The sequence below is a fragment of the Lynx canadensis genome, chromosome C1 (genome assembly GCF_007474595.2).
Source record: "Lynx canadensis isolate LIC74 chromosome C1, mLynCan4.pri.v2, whole genome shotgun sequence".
NCBI lineage: Eukaryota > Metazoa > Chordata > Mammalia > Carnivora > Felidae > Lynx > Lynx canadensis.
The window spans coordinates 161,479,532-161,507,495 of NC_044310.1; positions in this window are offsets into that span (position 1 = coordinate 161,479,532).

Below are 27,964 nucleotides of genomic sequence, written 5' to 3' on the forward strand. Positions count from 1 at the left end.
AAAAAATTTAAATAAAAAAAAATAGCCCATTATATATAATATATGTATATATATATAATGTATGTAAATTACATATATGTATAATATAATATATGTAAATTTCATATGTACATATATTTTTACACATACACACCCACATCTTTTTTTTTAATTTTTTTTAACGTTTATTTATTTTTGAGACAGAGAGAGACAGAGCATGAACGGGGGAAGGGCAGAGAGAGAGGGAGATACAGAACTGGAAGCAGGCTCCAGGCTCTGAGCCATCAGCCCAGAGCCCGACGCGGGGCTCGAACTCACAGTCCGTGAGATCGTGACCTGAGCTGAAGTTGGACGCTCAACCGACTGAGCCACCCAGGCGCCCCACATCTTTTTTATCTATTCATCTATTGATGGACATTGAGTTGCTTCCATAACCTTGCTATTATAAATAATGTTTCAATAAACATAAACATACCTTTTCACATTAGTGTTTTCATTTTCTATGGATAAAATAACCAGTAGTGGAATTACTGGATCATATGGTATTTCTATTTTTAATTTTTGGAGGAATCTCCATACTGTTTTCCACAGTGGCTGTACCAATTTACATTCCAGAAAGAGTGCACAGGGTTCCCTTTTTCTCCACATCCTCACCAACACTAGTTACTTCTTGTCTTTTTTATTTTCGCCATTCTGACAGATGTGAGATTGATACCTCATTATGGCTTTGATTTGTATTTCCCTGATGATTAGTGATGGTGAGCACCTTTTCATGTGCCTGTTAGCTATCTGTATGTCTTCTTTTGAAAAATATCTACTCAGGTTCTTTGTCCATTTTTTTTTTTTTTTAGTAAAAAAAATTTTTTTTTCAACGTTTATTTATTTTTGGGACAGAGAGAGACAGAGCATGAACGGGGGAGGGGCAGAGAGAGAGGGAGACACAGAATCGGAAACAGGCTCCAGGCTCTGAGCCATCAGCCCAGAGCCTGATGCGGGGCTCGAACTCATGGACCACAAGATAGTGACCTGGCTGAAGTCGGACGCTTAACCGACTGCACCACCCAGGCGCCCCTCTTTGTCCATTTTTTAATCAGATTGCTCTTTTGATGTTGAGTTGTATAAGTTATTTATATATTTTGGATATTAACCCCTTATTGGATATATCATTTGCAAATATCTTCTCTCCTTCAGTAGGTCGCCTTTTTGCTTTTGTTTTGTTAGGCTTTTGTTTTGTTGATGGTTTTCTTCACTGTGCAGCATTTTTCTAGGTATGTCTCCTAAGGCAAGGGAAACAAAAGTAAACATATACTATTGAGATTACATCAGAATAACTTAGGTCTTTTAAGGATGAGATTTCAGAGACCATAGCAGTCACTTTTTCAAAAGCTGCCTCACTGTGATTTAAATGTGCCCACTATGTTAACTACTTAGATCAGCATTTCCTAGAGTCTATTAGATACAAACATCTCATGGAAAAACGTTTCATAAAAAAAAAATGTATGAAATAATGCATCCATTTATTCCTATATCAGTTATCCGTTGCTGTGTAACAAACTACTCCTAAAACCAGTGGCTCAAAATAGCAAACATCTCACTATTAATACTTCTGTGGGTCAGGAATTTAGTAAGGGCTCAGCAGGGATGGCTCATTCTCTTCTCTGTGTACTGCCAGCTAGAGGGTGCTGAAGTGGACCTGGGATCCCCAATGGGCTCATATTCATGGTTTTCAATTTTTATTTTAGTTTATCTTTTTTTTTAGAGCTCTTTTACGGCCTTATTTGGAACCAGCGTTCCAAAATCTACAAAAATGGCATTGATTTAAATCCCGCTTCATCTGCACTTGTCAGAGCATCAGAGGCAACAAATCACTGTGCCAGAGTTGGCTATGTGATATCATTCAAAGCTGAAACAATTGCCCTGATCCTTGTTTGAGCTGAGATCTGCATGAAGTATGTCCAGTGCACTCTGTGGAGTGTGCATGTGCTGGAGTGTCATGTACTTGTGTATGTGTGCTTGTATGAGTGTGTGCCCCAGTATGCATGAGGTTTTGTTAGAATGGCATGTTTCCCCCATTCCTGGTGTTTTCTTCCCGTAGAAGGAACTAGTGGTTGAAATTTCTGGCCCCTTTGTGCCCCTTTATTTCTCCTGTCCCTGGGGAGGTTGGATGACTTATTTGATTGGTAAGTTTGGGAAGAATAATTTGGCCTGCTTGGTTTGGCAACCCTCTCTTGCTTTTGGGAGTCCCTGCCTTCTGAGGACATGAGTTTTTCTCTGTTCCTTTGTTGCTGTAAGTCCATATTGGCAGGAATCTTCCGTACTGCTGCCTAGGGCTAAGAGTGCGGGCCTGCCAAATCCAGGGTTCAGTTATAACAAGTCTCTTTTCCTAAAGGGCCTAGGGGTACCTGGATGGCTCCGTCAGTTGAGTGTCCAACTCTTGATTTCATCTCAGGTTGTGATCTCATGGTTTCTGGGATTGAGCCCCACATGGGGCTCCATGATGACAGTGAGGAGCCTGCTTGAGATCCTGTCTCTCCCTCTCTCTCTGCCCTTCCTCCACTCTCAAGAAAGAAAGAAAAAAGAAAGAAAGAAAGAAAGAAAGAAAGAAAGAAAGAAAGAAAGAAAAGGAGGGAATGAAGGAAGAGAAAGAAAGAAGGGAGGAAGGGAAGAGAGGAAAGAGAGAAGGAAAGGGAGGGAGGGAAGAAAGAAAAGGAAGAAAGAAAAAAGAAAGAAGGAAAGGAGGGAAGAAAGGAAGGAAGGAAGAAAAAAATAAAGAAAAGGCCTAATGCCCTCCAGTTTGGCCTTTGTGAATAATAAAGGTAATATTTTGATCTCCATTTTTGTTCTTTTATTTCTCAAATTGTTCAGAGCTGGGCTAGGAAGAAGGTTAATATTTATTGAGGGCACCATGTTATAGATTGAGCATGGTGTCTGGATTCAAATTCTATGGCTTTGGGCAAGTCACTTCACTTCTTTAGGGCTCAGTTTTCTCATCTATAAAATTAGAATAATAATAGCACCTACTTATTAGCTTATTTTGAGGATTAAATGAAAACATTTATAATACTGTTAAATAGTCAATAAATTTAACTATGATGCAGTCATCCATTCTCCACTCATCAGATTACATCAAGTATGGGTTTCTCTGGGGGCTATGGAAAGAAGACAGAGAGGGCTGCTTATGTGTCATACAGAGTTTAGTAATGGAGACAGGCAACGACTAAGTTAATACATACATACACAGATCATTTCGGAGAGTGATAGATGTTATGAAATAGCAACTAAATCAGGGGATAGAGTAGGGTGTGGAGAAGGGGTACTTCAGCTGGAGTGGTCAGGGAAGGTTTTTCTGTGGTTGGCATGCCAAGAAGCTGTGCGGGTGAGCAGAGGATATCACTTCCTCAAGTGACAAGTCCCTGAAAAGAGAATGGATTGTTAGTAGCAAAAAGTATAACCATACAAGCAAAAGCCATTTGCAAAGCCCATGTCCTCAAAGTACCTTCTTTAGCCTTCTTCATAGAATTAAATGCTGTTACTAATCTCAGAACACTCACACAAAAATTATGGATTAATCTCTGGATTTCTCAGGTAGTTTCCTTCGTGGGCCTAAGAATGATTTTAGGGTGTGGAGGATAATTCTTTTTATTGCTAAAATTTTTTTTTAATGTTTATTTTTCAGAGAGAGTGAGAGATACAGAATATGAGTAGGGGAGGGGCAGAGAGAGATACACATACACACACACAGAATCTGAAGCAGGCTCCAGGCTCTGAGCTGTCAGCACAGAGTCTGATGCGAGGCTTGGACCCACAAACTGCAAGATCATGACCTGAGCCAAAGTCAGACGTTTAACTGACTGAGCCATCCAGGTGCCCCATGGAGGATAATTCTTTATTAAGAGAAGGGAAAGGGTTTATGAAACTTTCAGAGTTCTTGCAATGACTGACTGGTTACTTAGTACCACAGGGGTCTGACCTTGAGAGTGTGGCATCATACTCACTTAGGTCAGCACTCAAGGTAAAGTTTAAAGCTCAGTCTCGACAGGGGAGAGGTCTGGGGCCACCTCCCACACGTGGAGGAGGATAACTAATGGCTTGCTGAGGTTTCAAGTGCCTGCTGGGTGTCCACAGCAAAGACTGTCATTTGGCTAATGGGTCTGCTTACTTCTTTGACTCTGGCTAGGCAGGTTATTGGGGACACACAAATTCTGTGATATGGTAACATCCTCCACTCCTCCTAGTACAAGAAAGACCGTTGTTTTGCCTATTTATCAATCACACTGGCAGCTACTTCTTTAAAGAGCATGTTGAGAGCGTATGGAGAGGGGCACCTGGGTAGCTCAGTCGGTTAAATGTCCGACTTTGGCTCAGGTCATATCTCACGGCTCATGGGTTCCAGTCACACGTCAGGCTCTGTGCTGACAGCTCAGAGCCTGGAGTCTGCTTCAGATTCTGTCTCTCTCTCTCTCTCTCTCTCTCTCTCTCTCTCTCTCTCTGTCCCTCTTCCACTTGCACTCTCTCTCTCAAAAATAAATAAACATTAAAAAAATTTTTTTGAAAGAGTGTATGGAGAAAATAAAAATCTGCTGATTGAACAATGTAGGTCTTTTAACAAGAGGTCCGATGAAAGATATCTGCCCCCAAAATATCCATATGAGAAAAATAACAATAGAGGGTGTGTATTAGAAAGGCCAGGGGCGCCTGGGTGGCGCAGTCGGTTAAGCGTCCGACTTCAGCCAGGTCACGATCTCGCGGTCCGTGAGTTCGAGCCCCGCGTCGGGCTCTGGGCTGATGGCTCAGAGCCTGGAGCCTGCTTCCGATTCTGTGTCTCCCTCTCTCTCTGCCCCTCTCCCGTTCATGCTCTGTCTCTCTCTGTCCCAAAAAATAAATAAATGTTGAAAAAAAAAATTAAATAGAAAGGCCACAGATCTGGATATTAGCACCTTGGCTCTAACTCTGCCACCTGTTAGCTAAGCAAGGAAAGGGGAAAAAACAAACTTTTGTTGAGCATCTACTATGTAGTAAATTTTGTGCTATTTGCTTTATATAAAATATTGCATGTAGTCTTTAGAATACCTTTACATTCTAGTTAGCCTTTAGAATACTTACTTTAGAGAGTATTATTTCCCCCATTTTTACAGATGAGGGAACTGAGGCTTATGAACTGTTCTTATGATTAGTAATGGAGCCCTGATTGACACCTATGGCTGTCTGGCATCTATGATTGGACTCTTCCTAGGATACTATGATACTATGATCTATCTACATATCTATCATCTATCTTTCATATATACACACAGATATACGTATGTACAGATCTCAAAATTGAACCACTTTCCACTACACCCAGTTCTGCTTCCCTCATTCTGGTCAAAGTCACATCATTTCTCTTCTGGATTACCATAAAATAGATTACTATAATTACTGAATTACTTACTGTATAGATTACTTCCAACTGATCTCCGCTTGTGTCTTTGCTGTCTGTAATCTACTTTCAACACCACAGCAGAATGATCTTGTTACATGTAGTCGGATCCTGTCATTCCTCTGTTCAGACCTGTTTAGTGGTTTTCTGTCTTACTCAAAGTGAAAGCAAAAGTCCTTATTATGATACACAAAGATTTGCATGATTTGACTACTGGGCCACCTCCCCCTACCCCTATGACCTGACTTCATCTCCTTTCTTTCTCACTCTGCCCCAGTCATATGTGTCTCTTTGTTGTTCCTTGAACACTGTAGGCACACCCCCATTTCAAAGCCTGAGACCTTCAATGGCTACCCCATCTAAAATTTTAAGTCCCTAATTCAGCACCGCATATCCTACTTCCTAGCTCTTATCCCTGTGAAACATTCTATGTATTCAATTTATTTTGTTGTTGTTGTTGTTGCTCTGTAGTGGTCCAAGGAACCAAGATGATGGCTTGGGGTGGGGTGGGAGCAGTGGAGATGGTGAGAAGTGGCAGGATTCAAGATACATTCTGAAGGTCATGATTACAAGGCTGTGGGGTGATATGTGGAATTGAGAGAAAGAGAAAAATCCAACAAAATGTCTTGGGTTTTGACCTGAGCAACTGAGTAAGTGGTGGTGCTATTTTCTGGGATGCAAACAAAGGTTTATTAGGAATGATTTTTTTTTTTGATAGGAGAAATCAATAGTTAAGTCTTAGCTATATTAGTTTAAGAGGCATATTAAACATCCATATAGAGATCCAAGTCTGTATACAAGTCTAAACCTCACAGAAGAAGTCAGGACAGGAAAAATAAATTTGGGCATCATCAACATATGGATGATATTTGAAGACGTGGGACTTTTTGAAATGACTAAGAGAGAAAGTGTAGCCAGAGAGAAGATTTACAAAAGATACCTGGAGCAATCAGTGCGTAGAGATTTAGTTTAGAAATCTATTTTGGAATGGATGACACAGAAAAAAGGAAATTCTTCTAGGAGCCGAGTCCAGGGGAAAGAGCACAAGATGGGATCCACGGCACACGTTTACCAGGGCATGTGATTACTACAGACATCAGTAAATTTGTGGAAAGAAAGGCGGGAAGTCGAAATGGTTTTCATATGATTGCATCTATATTTCTCTGTGAAATATATGACAAGGTCTTCAGCTGAGAGTTGAGTGGGAGGAGATGTTGGAGATTTGAGGATTGAGGAGAACATGCATAATAGTCATCTTGGGAGTAGGTTAATGAATTTACTAGGGAAGTTTCGTTGTCAGATAGTGTTGAGTGCTCACTGAAGATTTTGGTCATAAATTTGAAATGGATCCTGATAGCATGGTCATGGAATTTTCTCCAGCAACATTCAGCTGCTTGGGTATGGAGATATAATAAGCAGTTAGTTGAGTTTAAGAGGATTTGGGGGTTCACCAGGTGAGTACAATGAGCATAGATGAGGCAAGGTAGTTAAGAATATTTGAAAATGAGATGGATCATGGAGTCCAAGGTGGGTAGTGAGAGCTGTGAGGACTGGGGGAAGTGAAAGACAGTGAACATGTGGCTGGGTCGGTGGGTGGGCAGTCTTAAAGAGGGGTGCTGGAAGGACAGAATGTGATGACCAGGAAGTGCTCTGCTTGAGACTGAGTTTCTCTACTATACAGCTGGCATTCTTCTGGGCACAGGGGATGTCACAATGAATGAACATATCTATGACACTTATAATCTATTGTATAAAACTAACAATAGACAAACTATATAGTGTGTCAGATGATAATAAATGCTGCGGACAAAAATAAAGCAGAGAAGGAGAACAGGTAATATTGAAGAGGTCATTTCAATGTAAAATAGGATGGTTATAAAAGGCTTTTCTATGAAGGTGATTTTTGAGGAAAGGATAGAAGGAAGGAAGGAACTGACAGATATCTCAGCCAAGGGTAATCCAGGTAGAATAATAACAGATGCAAGGACTCTGAAGTGGGAACATGCCTATGACTGAGAGAGGCAGCCAGGAGGCCAGTGGCTAGGATAAAGTGACCAAGAGAAAAGTAATAGGAGAGAAGGTCAGAGGGTCAGTGGTGGTGGGATGGGGCTCAGATCACATGGAGCCTTGTATCACACTGTGGAGGGCTTTGAAGGTCATTGCAAAGATTTGGCTTTTATCTTTGGTAAGATGGGAAGCCATTAAAATGTTTGGAGCAGAGACAAGACTTATTCTTAAAGGGATCACTATGCCTGCTATATCAAGAGGAGACTGAAGGGGGTTAAGGACAGAAGAAGAGGGACAAGGGCAGAGGAGGAAGAACAGCTGGGAAGCTACTGCAATAATCCAGGTGAGAGATGGTAGTGGCTTGGACCTGGGTGATAGCACTGGAGATGATGAAGAGTGGTCTGAATCTGGACACATTGTAAAAGTAGAACAAAAAGGGTTTGTGAATGGGCTGGATGAGATGTGAGATCGAGAGAGGAATCAAGGAAGACTCTTAAGAATTTTGGCCTAAGCAACCTGAAGGTTGGAATAGACATTTACTCAGATGGAGAAAACTGAGGGAGAATTAGATTTGGTTGAAGATCAGGTGTTGATTTTGACCACGTCAGGGTTGAGATTCCTCTTAGACTCGTGAGCAGAGATGTGGAACAAGCAATGTTTTGGACTCTAGTTTAGTTCTATTTTACTCTGAAAACAAAAATTTGGAAGTCATCCAAAGCTGTGAGACTGTATGAGACCTCTTAGGGAGTGTTCGTGGATATAGGAGATAAGAGGCTGAATATCTGAGGAGCATCCCAATGTTGAGAGTTCAGAGAGATGAGGAAAAACCAGCAAAGGTTACTGAGAAGTGTCCAGCAATGTATGAGGAAGATAAGAGGAATGGGTGTCTGGGAGCCAAGGGTTGTAATTATTGGCAATGACAAGGTTTAGGGTATGATGATGTGAGTAGATGGTTGAGGTGAGGTGGAAGAAAAGATCACTGGAGCTAAGACGCATGAGGATCTGGGTGTCAAGATGTTGGATGACTCCAACATTGATGATAGGAACTGTTGTGGAGAGGTAGACAGGGAGCCATGTGTTGACATCAGCTGTGACTCTGCTAACCAGGAGTCAGGGAGATGACTTAAGAGGCAGTAAAGTTTGATGATCCACTTCCAAAAAGCTAGGATTTTTGAATGAGGAAGGACAGACCTCTTAGAGGTTGCGCAGGGGTGCCAAGTGAACATTGACCCCTTCCCCTGGCTTTGAGGTGCTTGGGGACAGGAAAGACACAGTCTTCAGCTGAGAGGGCTGCTGGAACTGGTATCCTCAGGGAATAGCCTGGCTTCCCTTAGCAGGAAGCTATATTAGAAGAGGAAAACAATTGTAAGTAAGTTTGCTGATGACAGTGAGTTCTTGAGAGCACCTTGGAAGGGTTTGGGCTTGCCTTGTGGATGATACCTGTATGATTAGGGTGCGTGTTGCAGGAGGGAGCAGAGGGGGTGGTGGTGGTGGTACGGTGGCAGCTGTAAGGCATTTGGGATCAGTGCAGAGCAGCACAGGGCAAGATCTCCAGCCTGAAGCTGGACACCTTTAGCAGCCTGAAGACAAGATGATTGAAGGCCAGCCGGAGGCTGGTCACACCCGGATGGGTAGGGTGGTGGGGAGTAGAGTGAATCTCTCTATGATAGCTAATTATAATAATGCCGTAGTCATCACAGCTGAGGGAAATTTATCAGCATCTGGGCCAGAGATTGAGGGAAGTTTATCTGCAACTAGGCTGAAAATTGATGAATTACTTTTCACCCAACCCACTGACCATCCTAATAAATGTTGACAAACAAACACCAAACTTTTGCTGATAAAAAGAAGAGATACTGGGGAAATCTGGAAAAGAAAGTGATCAGGATGTTGACCTTCTGTAAACTTCAGGACACAGCCAAGTCATCCTTACATTTGAGAGGTGGGTGGGGCCAAAAGGTCACAGGGAATTACTACTGTGAACGCAGCTTAGGAAAGTCTCGTCTGCCCCAAATCCACCCTTTCATGGAATATGTGGATCTAAATGACTTTCCCGTGTCATTTATTATAACTTTTTAAGAGAATGCAAATCACTGTGATTCATGCTGAAGCATAGAAATCCACACTATAATCTGCCCAAATAACCAGCGGCACAACACTCATTTGATAGGTATGGAAAGAAAAATCCAAAGATCTTACTGCCTTTCAGAGACCCCCCCCCCCCCAGTGGAAAGAGTCAGTTGGTATAAATATGGCCTTTATGACCTTAAATCCATGGGGTTTATTTCATGCAGAACTACCTCTTTCGCAAGAAAGTAGACAAATGTACAGTGTAGCTGTCAAGATTCTGGTCTCTGAGGTCTCTGTAAGATAGGGTGATAATGGGCAAATTATCTCACCTTTGTAACTAGTATATCTAACCTGGTATTAGTAATTACATGGGAGAGTTGTTTTGAGGACAGAATGAGGTAATGCATTATCTCAAGGGCTGCCACAGAGTAAGATTGTTAGGAACATTTTTTCATATTACTTTCTTATATCTTCCAATAGAACAAATGACTTAATGTCTTGGAGTGAGTCAACTTAAGAAATTAGTGTTTTCCCCTCTAACTCTGGATCTCTTAGGGACCAGTGTGCATCTTTGTATCTTCAATCCTTAGGATAGTGTCTGGCGGCCCACAGTAGGCAATTCCGTGAATGTTTCTTAGAATGAAGTGGAGTCCTGCTCCCTGAGCATTGCTACAACTATTTCCCACATTCACTTTCCAGATAACAAGGGATCCTATGGCAAATGAAATGTGTATTCCACCAGTTCCACTTATAAGAGGAAATAATCTTGGACACATGTCTTCAAGGAATTAGTATTTAATTATCCAACATCCGAGCCAAAGTACAAGCAACAGCTTAAGACTGTACATAGTGATCTGAACTAAATATAACAATATTTTGTTGTGCTGACAACTGTGTTGTTTAGGAACATAAATCCGTAGGACGTGGCTCGTTTGATAGAGGGAGAGCAGTGGTTTAATGGTAAGGCTCTTGGCTGCCCTGATGAGACAGGAGATGGGGAGTTAGGGTGGAAGTGCTTATTGCATGAAAGGTAATAAGGCTCCTGTCCAGCATCACAGGGCATCCATTTCAGCTTACATCTCATTCTGAAAGTTCTTCATCCAGGCAAAGTGTAGCACACACACATTGTAAGAGAGAATGGTTAGAGAGAAGAAAGCTCCAAGCCCATAGCAGTGGGAAAAGAAGTCCTTCCTAGGGCAATAACTGGCAACAGTGTCTGAAGAAGAGCATGTTACAGACCCAAAATGCATATGTTGAAACTGAATCTACAATAATGGTAACTGGAAGTGGGGCTTTTGGGAGGTGATTAGGTCACTTCCCAAATGGAGTTAGTGCCCTCAGAAAGGAGGTCCCAGAGAGCTCCCTTGCCCCTTCTGCCATATGAAGACACAGAAAAGACAGCTACCTGTGAGCCAGGCCCTCATTGGGCCCCAAATATGCTGGTACCTTGATCTTGGACTTCCCAGTCTCTGAAATTGTGAGAAATAAATCTTGATTGTTTATAAGCCACTCAGTATGGGATTCTATTATTGCAGCCCAAATGGACTAAGACAAAGCGTGAGAACAAATCTTAAGCTTTAAGTACAGTTGATAAATAGATTGTTATTTTACCTGGACTTAAAGCTATTGTAGTCAGAGACTGAGACTTTCCTCCAAATCCTAATAAGGGCCACAGTGCAAGGAAACCTTGGGGGCTGAGAACAGCACAGGATGCAGAAGAGCACTTCAAGGGAGCCTGATTCGCTAGGGACCTTAGGACAGGACCATGCAAGAGTATTCACAGATGCTAAAGGTTTCCACTTGCCCCTGGTGAGGAGGAACTGAGAAAAATGACCACAGTCCTTTCACTGAGCCTCAAAAGTGTATGCACTTGAGCTCAAAAGTTAATTATTTGTAGTCCTTATTTAAAAGTCATATCAATTATTCCCCGATATCCTGTTCTTTAATTTTTTTTCCACAAAATTTTCAGTTAAATAACTTTGTGAGATCATGTAGGAGGATGTCCTTATGTTCAGGAGATGGATGCTGAAATATTTAGAAGCAAAATGTCAGGATGTCTGCAGATTACTTTCAAGTCATACACACACATAGAGAAAGCAAATATGATCACCGTCTCTGAACTACAACTTTCTTCAAAAATTTTTATAGATTTAAAAAATCTCCTACCAAAAAGTTGGGAGAAAACTACACGTGATATTGGTACAGACAGATACATGGGCTAAGTAACCCTCATTTGTCAATTTTCATCAAGATGTGGCTGCCCACAGTGATCAAGCCAAATTGGCAATGACTCTTATAGAACATTACCCCACAAAGGCTTATTTGTTTATTCTCTTCATTCATTCATTCATTCATTCATTCAACAAATATTTGTGGAGTGCTTATGATATGAGGGCACAGTTCTAGGTTCCTGGTTAGATAGCTGGTGGCAGTGGGGAGATATGGTCTCTTTCTACTGTGTACAAATGTAAACTGCTATTTAAAAAAAATAACTTCTGGAGAAAATAAATCTTTTGGAATGTATAGATTTATTTTTAAGAATGTCTGTCTTAAAAAAAAAAATTAAAGAATGTCTGTCTTTAGGGGAGCCTGGGTAGCTCACTCAGTTAAGCATCTGACTTTTTTTTTTATTAAATTTTTTTTTCAATGTTTATTTTTGAGAGAGAGACAGAGACAGAGCATGAGCAGGGGAGGGACAGAGAGAGAGAGAGAGGGAGACATAGAATCTGAAGCAGGCTCCAGGCTCCCAGCTGTCAGCACAGAGCCCAACGCAGGGCTCAAACTCAGGAACTGCAAGATCATGACCTGAGCCACCCAGGTGCCCCTCAGTTAAGCATCTGACATTTGATTTTGGCTCAGGTCATGATCTCATGGTTCATGGGGTTGAGCCCTGCATTGGGGCTACACCTTGACAGCAAGGAGCCTGCTTGGAATTCTCTCTCCCTCTCTCTCAAAATAAATAAATAAACTAAAAAAAAGAATGTCTGTCTTTAAAAAAAAAAAGCAGCTTCTTTAAGTGACCTAAGTTTCTCTGGAAAAGCATTTGTAAAACATACTTTATTTCTCTCTTATAGTTTTCTGACTCCCCTAATTTAGGGTTTTGCCCCAGAGAAACAGAAAGACCCAACATTATAGTCCTGCAGGTATCAATGGCAGGAAAATAGGAAGAAAATTAGTTCTGTTTAGTAAATGAGAAGGTGCACAGACATTAGGTTTGGCAATTATTTTAACCAGAATAATGGGATAAGTAATCTGAGAGTAAGTAGGAAGCTGTTCAGACTTCCTATCAAACTTATAAAAAACAACCCCGTGCCCTCTGTGCTGAGTGTTTATAGCCACATTTGTGGCATCCCGGGCAGGCTCTTCTGGACTAGGTCATCTTCAGATACTTGTGGCTGTTTTATCACTTACTTCTGAAGAGCAGCAACCCAGAAAACTTTACCCCTGCCCGTTTTTAGCCTGCTGTAATGTCACCATCAAAGGACAAAGAGTGCCCTTCCAAATGATGTCTTTAATTTGCCAGATTTCATATCCCAAAGAACCTTCTAAAGTGCATCCTATCTTCCACACTGCCATTTATACACTATTCCTGTAGTGAGCCAGAAGCAGACTACCCCCTACCATGAACTAGAGAGTTTTCTATAGAAGAATATGGGAATCCATGATTGCTATATTGGGTTTATATATTTTGTTTGCAAAATAATGGGTTTTAGGTTAAATTGAGGCAGGTGTGCAAATGTTCTGGTGAAGTCCATGCCACCTTACTGTCTAATAGCAAACAGTAAAAGAGTTTGATGATAGTTGTCACCAGCATCAGTAATTGTAACAAGGGTCTTGAATATCAATCAAAGGAAAGACAAGCATTTTGATAGCATTAATCAGAGCTGGCTTCCTCCTGCAAATCATGCCAAAGCTCTTGGACTGCTGCCTGTTCCTATTGTTCTCTGTCTGGTGGTTTGGATGCAGATCCTTTCCCCCTTCCCCAATGTGGCCATAATGAAATCGGGGAATTAACTCAGAGCAGAGTCATTCTAGTTTGGATGTGAAGGTAAACACAAATGGAGAAAGTTCAAATTATTAAGAAGAACAAACAGCCCTTGTTACTAAACATTAGCTGGCAAATGCAATAGACATGTACAGTGGGCAGATACCACAGATGATTTCCCATACTGGCCAAAGGGAAAGATGGTCACAGGCTACAGCACCTGTGTATAATATCTCCAGAAAGAGATTTTAGGTGTTTCCATTTTTAGCAGCCAAGCCAATTTATCTAGTCTCAAGATTTTGAATAATACTCTGCCATCACTAATACAGAGAAATCAGGGGAAACTTGTCTGCTGGGATTTCTTCAATTATCATCCTGAATTGAGCAATTCTGTTCACCTTTAGAGATGCTGTGGGAACTGATAGGATCTTTTTGCTTCATTTTATTGTTGGGTAGGCTTTCTTTCAGATATGCAATCTAAACAAGTCTTTTTATTTTACTTTATTTTATCATGTTTTATTATTTTTGAGAGAGAGAGAGAGAGCGCGCGCGAACAAGCAGGGGAGGGGCAGAGAGAGAGGAAGGCACAGAATCCAAAGCAGGCATCAGGCTCTGAGCTGTCAGTATGGAGCTCAACACAGGGCTCAAACTCACGAACCGCAATATCGTGATCTGAGCCAAAGTCAGACGCTTAACCAACTGAGCCACCCAGGCACCCCTATTTATTTATTCTAGATTCCACTTGGACCAATTGCAAATGACAGCCAAGAGCATGGCTAGGACATTTAAACACTTCAGGATTGGAATTTTTCCAAAACAATAAATGGATTTAAACAATGCTTGAATTCAGGTAATGACAGGATTTTATGTGGCAAGGAGAAAATGGAACAATAAGGACAACTTTTCAAAGGATCACACATCAGTGAAAGAAGAGGTGTTAGAATAGAAGAATCTGCCCACTCAGTTGGAACCTATATTCTAAGTCTCTCTGTCAAAGTGCTGCTTTCCTTGGATCCAGTCAAAGGGGGCAGTAAAAAGAATCCAGGAACCCAAGAATCAAGAGCAGTCTTTTACCCCACACTACACACATCAAGTATATTATATGTAATATGTTTTAGTAGTATTGTATACTTTTCCATGGGATTAAAGCTGTTGAAACAGAAAAAAATCCACATTTATATACCTACACAAAGCCAAAATAAATGGTTGAGAAATGAAAGATTCAACCAACTGGCTGATTTATCTAAGGGCTGTCAAACAATCATTTTGATTAATATTTTTTTCACTGACTTGACTGACATTTTTAGTGACTAGAATGAATTGCAACATTGCATAGACATCTCATATATGGAATTGCTATAACTCCTTGGAAAATTAATAGGTCAGCTTCTGCCATAATGGATCACAACCTATGTTAGAGATATCTCACATAAACAAATTATTATCCTTTATAACATAAGCAGACTAATTAATTTTCCAGGGAGCTCTAAGCTTTAGGAACTATTATTAACTAGTGGCAAATGAAAATGTGTTTGAATTTCTTATACCTTTTATTTCTTAATAAGGGGTCCATTTTCTCTAAATACTAATAAATAATTGCCTTTAACACAGAGTATAAATGAGAACCTTCTTCGTGACTTTGCTTATTTTTTCTGCACTAACATAAGCCAGTCTTTAGATAACACGCACACACACACACATACACACACACATGCACACACCCACATTCGGGATAGATTTAGGAAAGGCTAATCATATCATTATGAGAAAAATGTTGCCCCAAAGTTATATTTACCTTAATTTGAAAAGGACAAGAAAAGTATAGAAGAAAACTTATGAAGAGATAGAAATGGTTAATTGGGATTACAATCCATAATGATCAAAATATGTAATTTTCCCAAGAAATTATAGGTTAAAAAATTAATGTGGCTCATATATTAATATTCATGCTTTCTCTTAATGGGCCCCCCTGTCTCAGGGCCCACATGGCTCCATCCTGACAGAGTTTCTTCTTTTGTCCTACTTGGGCAATCAGTGACTCAATGTCTTTGTTTCTCTGATGAGGTTCTATTTTCTGAATGGCAAGTTTAGACTTTAAATCTTCCACCTGAATTATTACAAGAGAGATTTGGTAATTAAGTTCTAACAAGATTTAAATGATATTAAAAACAGTCAGTTAAAAGGAAACACAGCCTTGGGCTTTGTTGTAAATTTGTATAATTATTTTTAGTCCTCTAGAGGATGCATAATTATGTTTCTGTATTTATAAAAAAATACTGCCTCTGAGGCACCAAAATGAATTTTACAGCATGCTGATTTGCATATTAATGTTACTCTTTGTATGTCAAAATTTCTTTGGTTGAAAAAAAAAGGTTTTCTAGGAAATTTTCGAAGTAACCACAAGGAGTATAAAATCTTTTGATCTGTGAGTCTGGCAAAACTACTGCTCAGGCAGAAAGTTTGATAGTCAAGAAAAAAAACCTTATAAGGCAGACATAGAAGACTAAACCTCCAGCTTACTTTGCTCTTCACTTAGAAAGGGGGAGAGGAGCATAGCCAGGAAGAATGCCCAATAACACTCATCGTGTACCTATTAATTTGCTAAGTGAGATCTAGTCCCTTCACATGCTACATGCAAAGATCATATGAGATCGAGACTTTCAATTTTTCCCTTCAAAGATGGGGAAAGTAAGACACAGAGATTAAGTTAATGGCTCAAGGACACACAACTGGCATTTTACCCAAGGCAGTCTGATGTTAGGGCTTTAACCATTAACGCTGTATTATCTTCTGGACAGAAACATAAGGAAGTACTAAGGGCCTCTTTATATTTTGAAGGAGAGAACATTTTCCTGTGAGATCCACAAGACTGCCTTTGCCTCCTTCATGATGGGTTAACGTGCAGTGCTTGAAACACCACACAACTCAGGGATGTGTGCCCACTTTTCCCTGCAAGCGGTTTCGAATCTGTTTTACAAGCAAGTCGTCTCTCTGCACAGGGTGTTAAGCTCCTTCAGAGTAGGAGCTGTGTTCGTTGTTTCCTTCTCTACTTTTCCCTGCACTAGGGAGTCAGAGTTAGAGTCATGAAAATGAAACCAGGGAGTGAGTCTGTCTCAGTCCGTTCAGGCTACTAAAGTAAAAATAGCACAGTCTGGGAGGCTGAAACAGCAAACATTTGTTTCTCATAGTTCTGGAGCCTGTAAGTCCAAGATCAAGATGCTGGCAGATTCTGTGTCTGGTGAGAGCCCACTTGCTGGTTCATAGATGGACATCTTCTCGATGAGTCCACACAAAGTAGAGGGGGTGAGGGAGCTCTCTGTGGTCTCTTTTAAAACGTCATGAATGTCATTCATGAGGCCTCCACTCTTATGACCTAATCACCTTCCAAAGGCCCCCACCTCCAAATATCAGCACATTGGGAATTAAGGTTCAACATATGAATTTTGGGAGGACACAAACTTTAGTGTGAGCAGAGTCCCAGGAAACATCTGAGGTCTTTCTTCTATGATTTTTTTTTATTGTAGTAAAATATACGTAACACATAATTTACTATTCTAACCATATTGAAGCATACTTTTCAGTGTCATCAAGTACTTTGACACTATTGTGTAACGATTACTACCATCATCTCCAGAACTTCTTCATCTTCCCAAACTAAAACTCCATATCCATTAAAGTAATAACTCCTCATTATCCTCCCTCCTTCAGCCTCTAGCAACCACCATTTGCTTTCTGTCTCTCTGATTTTGACTATTCCAGGTACCTCACATAAGTGAATGGTTAGTTTTAAATTGAAGGTAATTTTTCCTTGAGATAAAGTCTGGAGTATTTTAACGCAGAAGACATAAGTTTCTGTTCTCTTGAATTGTGCTCATACCATGAGCACAGCTTTTCTAGCTGGAGCTTGAAAAGGTCGGAAGGGTCTGAGGAGTGTGAGTGAGACACTGTCTACACTGTAGGAAAGAGCACACGTGGGTCATGGGGCAGATTGCACAGCATGTGGGAGCCATGGGTGAGGTCTGTGGCTTTTCTGAAGGATTCTTTGTGGGAGAGATGATCAGTGCCTCAGGGATCCATGACTGTAATGTTCTCTAGAATTGACATGCTTGGAGAGAGACCTGTTTTAGCAATGGGCAAAGGGTCATGTTCACCTAACATGGACCTTGGGTCACAGTTTATAGGTGTACTAAGGTAACTCTGGGTAAATTTTCTTAAGTTTATTTATTTATTTTGAGGGGTGGGGGCAGAAAGAGAGGGAGAGAGAGAGAATCCCAAGCAGGCTCCACGCTGTCAGCACAGAGCCCACACGGGTCTCAATCTCACAAACTGTGAGATCATGACCTGAACCAAAACCAAGAGTCTGACACTTAACCGACTGAGCCACCCAGACGCCCCATGAGCAACATTTTCCCTAACAATTTAAAAAATTACTTGAAGAGGAAAATACAGAAAGAAATGGGAATAAGCACAGTGATATTCCACAGGCACTAGGCTATGCTGTAGATTGTTATCTAGAACCCATTAACTTGGACTTTAGGAAAGATGTTGAAATCAGATATAGCCAATAAAAAAAATGTTAGCTTATAATACTTTCAACTCCTTCAAGCTCCCTTTATAGGAACTTTTGCCTTTTAATTGGAGGCTATTAACATTTTTTGGATGCAAGAAATATATTTTATAATGAAAGAATTACAAGCAGTAGAGCAGTCTATTTTGGGCAGAGGCTTCTCCTGTAATTGTACTCATCTATCTACTTCTAAGATTGTGTTAGGAAGTAGAAAGGCTTTGGCTCAGATCCTTAATTTGCCACTTACTCATTACCCATATGACCTTAGGAAAGTTACTCAGTCTCTCTGAGTCTCAGTAATGTTCTCTGTAAAAAATAGTATTAATAACATTGACTTCAAGGTAGTGAGGATTATACGAATGCATTAGGTAAAGCGCCTAAAATAGCTGCTTAATGAATGTTACATCCCTTTCTCTTCTCTCCTAGAGCCCTTTGTGAAGAGCTGTGTCTACTGCAAACCCATTTCTTAACCTAGTTCTAACTGTATTTTTCACTGCACAACATTTGCACGGGAGGAAATAGAAGTCTAGGGTTAGACAGAATGACCTGGTTTGGCTTAATTACATGGCCCCCTAGTGTGAGTTCCTGAGGACCTACTGCTGGGGTAACCATCCGTCCCAGTTTGCCAGGCACTGACGGGTCTTCTAGGACAAGAGGCTGCAGCACTAAACTTGGGAGAGTGTCAGGCAAACTGGGACAACTGGTCACCCCACCTACTTTATCCATGTCAGAGACATAGTCTTCATTGCTTTTCTAAAGATAAACACCCCTGGACTCCCATGCTTCTTTTCTTGGTGGAGGGTAAAAAGGGATTATTCTGTGCCTGTATAAACAAGGGAGATCTTATTCCAACTGGTGGAGACAGAGAGAATGAACCTCAAACAACATTGCTGACTGAACATTCCATAGAGGTGCCAAACATGTTATCTTGGGGTATTTTACTTATGGAAATCATCATCATTACTTTTTGGCCATATAGGGGGTAGCAATAAATGAAAGCTTTCTTTTCTTTTCTTTTCTTTTCTTTTCTTTTCTTTTCTTTTCTTTTCTTTTCTTTTCTTTTCTTTTCTTTCTTTCTTTCTTTCTTTCTTTCTTTCTTTCTTGCCTTTCTTTCTCTTTTTCTTTTCTTTTCTTTTCTTTTCTTTTCTTTTCTTTTCTTTTCTTTTCTTTTCTTTTCTTTTCTTTTCTTTTCTTTTCTTTTCTTTTCTTTTCTTTTCTTTTCTTCCGAAAGAGAGAGAGTACATGCAAGTGGCAAGAGGGGCGGAGGGGGGCAGAGAGAGAGAGAGAGAAAGAGAATGTCTTAAGCAGATTCCATGCTCAGTGTGGAGCCAGACACGGGGCTCAATCCCATGACCTAGGGATCATGACCTGAGCCGAAATCAAGAGTCAGACGCTCAACCAATTGAGCCACCCAGGAGCCCCGAGAATGAAAGATTTCTTCATCTAACTTTTCTGTACTATTGGCTAACTTTCCTCTTTATATAGAATTAAAATTTTGTTGTTAAAATGGATAGGATTCTAATCATTAGGGAAATGGAAATCAATCATAACCATTAGGATGGCTACTTCCAAAAACTTGGAAAATAACAAGTGTTGGTGAGGAGGTGGAGAAATTGGAACCCTTGTGCATCACTGGCGGGAACATAAAATGTTTCAGCTGCTCTGGGAAACAGAAAGGTAGTCCCTCAAAAAATTAAAAATAGAATTATTGTATATTCCAGCAATTCCACTTTTGAGTATATACCTCAAAGAATTGAAAACAGAGTCTCAAAGAGATACTTGCACATCTACATTCCTAGCAGCATTTATCACATTAACTAAAATGTGGAAGCAATCCAGTGTCCATCAACAGATAATGGAGAAGCAAAATGTAGTACATACATACAGTGGAGTATTATTTAACCTTAGAAAGGAAGGACATTCTGACATATGCTATAGCATGGATGAACCTTGAGGACATTATGCTAAGTGAAATAAGTCAGTCACAAAAAAGACAGACACTATATGATTCCACTTATATGAGATACTTGGAGTGATCAGAATCATAGGGACAGAAAGTAGCATGGTGGTTTCCAGGTGCTGGGGAAAGAGAGAGGGGAAATGGGGAGTTGTTTAATGGGTCTAGAGTTTCTGCTTTACAAGATGAAAAGAGTTGCAATAGTTGCACAACATTATGAATGTATTTAGTGCTACTGACCTGTACGCTTACAAGTGATTAGAATGGTAAATTTTATGTTGTGTATATTTTGCCACAATAAAAAAAGGAAAAAAATTAGGGCTGTTATACTACCCAATATAAGATTCTGTGGCCTGTGCTGCCTCCTCCAGATCTGGGCAGATCGCACCTCTCTTTATTCACCTACCGTTTCTCATATCACAGATGAGGACATTTAGGTACACAAGGGTCCCTTTTGTGCCATTGGAGTCGCAGCCAGGAAAATAATTTCACTAGACTGGTAGCTTCTTAAAGATGCTGGAGGAACTGAGGAATCGCTTAGAAACACCAGGCCTCTTTATAAAGAATTAGAAAACTATCTGAGAGCTAACAGTTAAGAGTTTTTACAGCTCATCTTTAAATATTTCCATTTTCTGGGTTCATTTCCTCTTCAGACAGGCCAGGACTGGTAAGGCTGGATAAGTGGGAGAGCTAGCTATAATTTTCTAAGTATTTCATGTGAGTGATTCAGGGAACTTACTTGTGCTCTTGCGCACCAATGCAGATGCACAATGCAGATGCCAGTGCACGTGCTCACTTAAAGAACAAAAAGCAAACCGGAAGTAGATGATTTCAGCAAATTCTCAGCAGTCAATATTTAAACAGCTCCTCTTTAGACATACCCAACTGGGGGCCCTTATGTTGAACCAGCAGCCTATATCATTTGCTGACTTGAAAGATTTGTGTAAAGACAATTCAAATCATCAACAATACAGATTAAGATACATAAAATGCTGTCGGGATGGCTTTGATTTTTCACAAATACGTTACTAAGAAATTGAAGTCCCGAGTTTGATCAATAACAGCAATACATGTGAATGCTTCTGCACCCCCTTATTAAAACCACTGAACTGGGTCTGGAAACCAATCTATTTCAAACCACTTGGTGTTAGGAAAGCTTTTCCCAGCGCACGAGTAAGTCTCTGTCAAGCCAGCATGATGTTCCATATGCCCCAGGACTATCTCTATTCCGGACAGTGCCATCTTGGAGTAATAGATCATTGGTGTCCTAGGTTTGGGTGATGCATTGCTCCGATGTGTCAGGACAACAGCTGGCTCAGTTTCTCTATGCTGGGAGCCCAGCAACAGCTGACTGCTGTGATGGATTACATGCGTGGTGCAGCCTATCATTGTAATACATCAAGACACGGCACTGATTTGAAGGTGAATTAGTCAAAAGATGGAGTTCTGCAAGCTCCAAACCCAAGGAAAGGACTCCTGTTTAATTATAGAATGAAAGACAAAGTGGCTGGCATGAGGCTCAGTGGCTGTCAAACGCGGGGCTATTTCTAAGATATAATTCACATTAAGTATGCAGCATTACCAGATGAGGTTTGATCGTTGCTCTGCTTTCTCGAGGTGTGATTCACATCTTCCATCAGCACACCGCCCCCGCCAGAGCAGCTGGACTGCAGTTGGGACATACTTTTTCCATGTGCCTTTGTGGAGACTTTCTAAATCCAGCCCTACTATAAACAACCAGACTCCTTCTGTCCTAAGTTCAAGTATTCTTTCCATCTCTTTCTCTTCCCTTGAACGTCTTTGCTCCAAATCCACACAGAACAGAATGAAAACTATAAAATGATAAAGTCTGTGCCGCTCTGCTTCATGTGCAGTGGTTGAGCCTGACATTCATTCACTCAATTATTCATTTAACGAGTATTGATTAAGCATTGAACTTATTAAGATGTTTCAGTTGCATATGATTTAAAAAAACTGTAGTGGTTAAAAAGTAAAGAAATTAATTAGTTCACATAATGAGATGTCTAGAAGAGGCAGTTCCAGGGTGGAATAATATAGTGGCTCAATGATACCATCAAAGATCCAGGTTCTTTCTTTCTCTATGTTCTGCCATATGGCTTTTGTCTTTAGGCCTTTACCTTCATGGTTGCAATCCCAGCCATCACACGTAGACATAATAACATTGATCTAAGTCAGAGACAAAAGATGGGACATTCTCTCATGTTCTTAACAGTGAGGAAGGCTTTTTCAGAAGCTCATATCAGACTTCCCCTCAAGCCTCACTGGCCAGAATTGTGTCCTTTTACCATATGCAAACCATCAATGGTAAGGAGAATGAGACAACCATGAATGGCAGGCTAGAGCCTGTCTTCTCTGAAAGACATGGCTACTTGGCTGAGAGTGAATAAAATTGAGGCTTTAGAAACAAGGTAGAAGAGTGGGCATTTGCTGTTTGAAGGGTAATTCTAGCTCCGAAGGCCTGGGGAAGCCTTTCTTAAGATCCTTGGGAGCCTCCAGAGGGCAGGTTATGGTAGACAGAGTGATGCATCACTCGGATCTCCCAGGAATAAAAACCTATTCTACCAGCTTCTGGATGGTCCCAAATGTCAGTTCTCTGAAGAGAAGAACTCTCCTTCTCAAGGTCATGCTCTTTCCAGGGTCAGCCTGCATGCAATGACTGATCAACATGAGGGTGGAAAGGCCTGGCTCCCTAGTTCCACTTGGGACAACTCTGAAGGGCCATCCTAGGTTCAGGGGCTCCTTGTGACTTAAGAACTTCCTTGTGCCTGTGTCACAGCTCGGTGTCTGTGGCCCAGTCCTGCCTCCTCCCATCCACATGTGTTCATCCCAAGAATGTCTTGGCTGCTGATATCTGTCTCAGAATCTGCTTTCTGGGAAGCTTGTAACACAGGGTTTCTGGCCTGAATGGTCCCTTCAGACTCTGTGACATGGAACCACCCAGAGAGGCAGCCATTTTTCCATGCCAGACAATAATTTAGAATATTGCATATAGGTAGCTGAGTCCTGGACCCACTGAAGATTCCAATCTGGTAAGAAGACTCTCCCTAGCCCCCAGTGATAACAAATTCTTACTCACTTTAGCTTTCTGAGAAGGTATAAAATGTGAGAACTCATTAGAACTTAAATATTGGTCAGAATAATAGCTGTATTTCTGTTGTTGTCATGAGCAAGAAGTGGATCAACAAATAGGTTATTGCCCATGTGGCATGTCATGAAAGTGCTGTGGTCCTTGCTACTCAAAGCAGGGCCCATGCACCTACAGCATTCATATCATGGAGGAGTTTGTCAGAAATGCAAAATCCAGGCTGTACCCCTGTGATCCATTGAATCAGGATGTTTTTTTTAACAGGTGAGTCACATATACTACTGTCCTATCTTCTCTCCTGCAGCGAAGTCAAAATATTTCCCCTATTTAGTTACCACATGCCCCAATTTCTATTATTATGGTTATTAGTCTTGGGTTTGGATACTTTAAAAATATTACAGATGCTCTCAGGGACTAACATATGCATTTACTAACAACTATAATCAGAATTAGCTTATGTTATTACAAGCAACCCAAGGCTCTTGTACACCAGCTCTGTGTGAGGATCTACATTTTGTCAGACTTTCCTCCACCTCCGGAGTATCCAAAGCCAGTTGACCATCTGATGGACAGGGAAGGAGCGAGACAGGAGGCCAGAGAACAGAAAAGTGATATGGGAGTTTCCAAAGTCAAACAACACCGTTTTCCTCAAGCACAAAAAAGCATTTGGTGCTTCTCATTGGTTCAGTCTGGAGGGGTGAACTCCTGACCACAAGCATGTCTTGTTCCATGAGGGCATTCTGCTTTCTGCTTGTTTGACCATGAAAATCTTTTTTTTTCATTTTTTTTTAATGTTTATTTTTGAGAGAGAGAGAGAGAGAGAGAGAGAGAGAGACAAAGTGCGAGTGGGGGAGGGGCAGAGAGAGAGGGAGACACAGAATCTGAAGCGGGCTCCAGGCTCTGAGCTGTCAGCACAGAGCCCAATGTGGGGCTCAAACTCATGAACAGTGAGATCACGACCTGAGCCGAAGTCAGACGCCCAACCGGTTGAGCCACCCAGGCACCCCGACCATGAAAATACTTTGAAGGAAGCAGATCTTGAGCCAGTGACAGCTCATTTCAGGGAAGGAATCCAAGGGTTTGGGGCATGGGAAACAGGTAAAGTACTGTAGTTAAGCTCTATACGGGGTTAGCAAATAGTCAACACAGAAGCAGAATGATCCTGTTGCTACAGGCTGCTTATCAGGAGGACAGTGCTGTGCGCTGCAAGTGGTGTCACTGTCCTGCCCCACAGCAATGATGCAGAGGGGTGTGAATGAAGGGAGGCCAGGGTGGTGGCCCTGAAAACTTGCCAGAGTGAAGTAGGTGCTAGAGGGAACCGGGACAGTCTCTATGAACCTCACCTGTGGTCAGTATTAGAAATGTCTTGCCAACGGAAGGCCCACTGGTACATCTGGCAGTGTGAAGGGCCAGTGAGTTCCTGAGGTTCTTCATTTCTTGAGATCCTTGGATCTTGAGCGTCTTGACCCTTGGATCTTTTCTGCAGCCTCCCATGAATGGTAATATCAATGCTGAGAGTAAGGCACTTTGTCTTAGTTTCCTCATCTATAAAACAGGGATAACAAAGTTCACTGTAAGGTAAGGTTCTCTGGAGGTAAAATATTAGGAGAGAATTTAAAAATTATCCTGTAAGGTCTGATTTCTCCATTCTTAGTAAGGAGGTTACCAGGAGGGAAGTAATAAAGAGAGTTATTGTTGGTAAGCTGGAAAGTAGTAACCTTGATCCTTAATAGAGGGACCTCAAGCCCTGTGGCATCTAGAGACTATTAGGGATAAGTCAGGAGCCCAGGCATCTTCTGTCTTCCTGTTCTACCTTTCATACTGTCCCACCTTCACTGGCATGTCCAAGATGGCCTATTTCCACGTCTAGCCAAGAGGAATAGAGAGGGAAAGATATGCCCCTTCCTTTGAAGGGTTTAGTCTGTTCATTGCACTCACTAGCTCCATTCACATCTCACTGGCCAGAACTTACTCACATGGCCATCTTTACCTGCAAGAGAGGATGGGGAATGCAGTCTTTTTTTTCTTTAGGTGCCTGAAAAGATTCTGTTACATTGAGAGAGAAAGGGAAAGACTACAGATTCTGCTATGTGAAGAGCAAGGGAAAAGTGATATCGGGGGACAGAGAGCAGTCGCTGCCACACCCGGGACCATTCAAAATAATGAGACCGTATGAGAAACAACCAAAGGGGGAAGGGGAGCGCATCTTTCTCCACATTCCTGCCTGTCAACAGCTCCTAGCTAGGACCCAAATCTGGGTGACAGGCCTCTCTTTCATTTTGAGTCCAAATAAATTCCTTGGCAGAATTCATTCCTTTCTGTGTTTAGAATGAAGGAAAACCCCTGCTCTCCTGTCACAATGTCAACATCAAAGTAAGATTATTTCTAAATGGTTACGAGTAAAAAATGCCCAGGAGACCAGAAAAGATGCTCTTGGAACTGAATTGATAGTAAATGAGGGTGGTTGAGACTTGGAAAGCAGTTCTACCTCTTCGTCTTTTTTTTTTTAATGTTTGTTTATTTATTTATTTAGAGAGCAGAGGGGAGGGGCAGAGAGAGAGAATCTGAAGCAGACTCTGCACTGTCAGCACTGAGCCCAACACAGGACTTGATACTATGAACTGTGAGATCATGACCTGAGCCAAAAGCAAGAGTCAGACACTTAACTGACTGAGCCACCCAGGCACCCCTGACCTCTTTGTCTTTTAATTGCTCTCCAGAGGAGAAAAATGGAAACGATTATTCCTACAAAATCACACATAAGCAGGAAGCATGCCATGCAGCCAACAGGCACCATTCTTGAGTTACAAGACTTAAAGTTGGAGAGTGGTTTGTAGTCCGTACAAGACCTGAAAGTCCTGGTAAAAGACTTTCTAGGGAGCGGTAATTTGGGGAATCTGCCGCTTGCCCAGGAGCAAGCAAAAGGCTGCGGGATTAACTCAGAGGTTCCTAACCAAGATATTTACAGTTAGCTTTGAGACAGATGTCACTTACATTGCTGTGCACAACAGGAAGAATGATACAAAACAACATGATTAATAGCCAGTGGGGTCTGAATCACTAGGGGCCCTCACACACACTTCATAAAGATGAACAAAGGCTTTCGCTGTAAGCAATGCAGATTTAGCCGTGAATGTTCCTTGGTGTGTTCTTAGCTGTGGCAACACGTTGCTTTATTGTTGGAGATTTTACAGGGGAGATGAAGCAGTGGGAGAAACAAAGTAGATTCAGAATGAGGCAGATGAATATTTGAGTTTTTATGTTTGGTTCATAAAGACACAGCACATACAGGTCAAGCACAGAAGCATGCGAAGTAAGGATAAAGGCACTGGGTTATTGGCAGGGAGGGAGAGAAGATGGTGATTATTGAAGTGATTTCATCCTCTCTATCTTTTAGGGTACCATTATGAATACTAAATGAGCTTCCATAAGATACCCATAGTTTTTCCCCTCTTCTCATCACCTTATATTTTATAAGTCAGGGGACTCATGAAGAATAAATATTACACTAAGGTAAAAAAAAACAAAAAGAAAACAATTATTGTGGAAACAGAAAACTGTAGGTCATTTGATGAATTTCCAGGAGAATGATACAAATGGGTTGTGCCTGAGCATTTAATCATACCTCGCCTTGTATTTCTCATCACTGAGCAGCGTCTAGCCCTGCATCGGCCCTGCTTATATGACTATTTAGGGATTTAATCTCAGGCCTTACTATCTCTCTAAGGGCCCAAGGCATATGCAAAATTTAGCATATACATAAAGGTTCTTGGAAGATGGAGGTGGGGTGCTGCTACTGTTGCTTCCACAGAGAGGATAGGCCGATAAGTAGATGTAAATGTTCCCAAGGCTTCTCCCTCTCTCTTCACCCCTTTCCCTCCCGTGTTTAAGGACACTAACGTGTCAGACACTGGGGAGATGGACCTGAAGAAGCTGTCGTGCATGTCCTCAGCAAGCTCAATCAAATGGAGAAGACAGACCTAGAAACAAATTACCCCATGTTGAGTGATGGGTAGAAGGAACCATGTACAGAACGTTCTGAAGGCACAGAGGATGGACAGAATGGATGGCTGAACTAACTGTCTCTGGGAGTGGCATTTGGCAGAATTTTAAAGTACAAGTAGGAATTTTCTGGGAAACTGAGGAGTAAAAGGCCCTTCTAAGAAGTAGGAAAAAGTGAAAAGGTTTAGAGGCTTGAAATAACATGTGTTTAGGGAGTGTCAGATGGGTAAGTATGAACTCACACAGGACATGACTGGAAGAGAAGTTGACAGTGGGGCTGGAAAGGGACCTTGACGCTCTGCTAAGGAGTCTATTTTTTTCCATCTTGTAGGTGATAGGACCGTGGCGGAGGAGAAGGTAGGAGTCCTTGAATAGTGGCAGGAAGGGGCTGCTGCCATTCCCTGCCCCACCTCACTGGAGGTCTTAGCAAACCATAGAAGGGGCACATTGAGGTCCGAAAGGTGTGACGGTGGCAAACAGTTTGAAGTGCTAGAGAGAGAAATCCAAACTGGTACTGATAGGTGGCCCCTGGCCTGGTGACCCGGAGGGCAGCTGCTCTATGTGTCATTCAGGATCCAGCAGGAAGTGGAATCCATTTCAGTTAGTTCGAGTAAAGAGACTTATATGAAGGGACTACCCCAGAGCTGTGGGCAGGCGAGGGACATTGTGGCACTCAGACACTAGCCACAGTGGGAACTACTCCCTTGGGCTGACAAGACGAAGGAAGATGCTGTTGCCAGAGCCCAGTGAGGCTTCCTGAGGAGCTGGAGTCGTGGAGGGGACATAGTATCTGCCAGAGATAGGACCCAGAGGTGTGACGCCCAGGACAGAAGTAGGGGAGGAAAACCCCACCTCTTTTTCCTCTAGGCTTA